The 777-nt window shown below is 45.2% G+C and overlaps 1 pseudogene; it reads right to left on the bottom strand.

Annotated features, from left to right (window-relative positions):
* Positions 1–203: 203 nt before the first annotated feature.
* On the bottom strand, positions 204–410 carry LOC142289196 (U2 spliceosomal RNA; annotated as a pseudogene).
* Between the last annotated feature and the right edge of the window lie 367 nt (positions 411–777).

Here is a 777-nt window from a genome sequence, read left to right as displayed (position 1 = left end):
AGTGGAGATGAGTTTGCTATTTGGCACAGCTTTTTGCATCAATAAAGCAAGTAAAAGGTGTGAAAGATAAAAAAAAGGGTGAAAGTGTGAAAAGTGAATTGGCCAAATTGAGGTGCATATAAAGTTTTTGCTTTCTTTCAATTCACTAATGGGGCTCATTTGAATCAGGTGAATTGAGCTCTGCTTTTGGAAACTGGGTTAAGAAGGGGTGCACCGGTCCTGGAGGTACTGCAATACCAGGTCAATGCGTGGAGTGGACAGAGCAAGATTTTTTCCATCTCCTTGTTCTAAAAATCCATTTAATATATGGTCCCCAGAGAGGGGACGTATCAGATATTAAACTGATAAGAACAGATTTAATTTTTTTTTTTTTCTGTTTATCAGTAGGACTTCAAAATAACAAAGGTGATCGCCTCCCGTTGCCTGGGAACCGTCCAGGCACGAGAGGGCTATGTGTCACCAGAAGGCGCACACACTTCCTCAAGGCCGGCAGACGTGCAATCCCAGGCACCTTCCAGTACCGACCAAGGTAGCGTCCTCCGAAACTACACTTGATCTTAGCCAAAAGGCCGAGAAGCTATAACCCGAATTGGTTACGGCCTTGAGTGGCACCCTGGCCTATACCGGACACATCTTAGGGAGAGGGAGACAAACCCACGCCTACAGAAGACATTTTGTCACCCAAGCCAACCCTTGAAAAGGCTGTTTTGCAGAGCAAAAACAAGAAGAATGGTGCTTTTTGCAGCCGCCGCCCACTGCAATGAATCTGAATAACTC

This window comes from Anomaloglossus baeobatrachus, unplaced genomic scaffold (genome assembly GCF_048569485.1).
Source record: "Anomaloglossus baeobatrachus isolate aAnoBae1 unplaced genomic scaffold, aAnoBae1.hap1 Scaffold_91, whole genome shotgun sequence".
Taxonomy (NCBI): domain Eukaryota; kingdom Metazoa; phylum Chordata; class Amphibia; order Anura; family Aromobatidae; genus Anomaloglossus; species Anomaloglossus baeobatrachus.
This window is presented reverse-complemented; position numbering and strand designations above follow the sequence as displayed.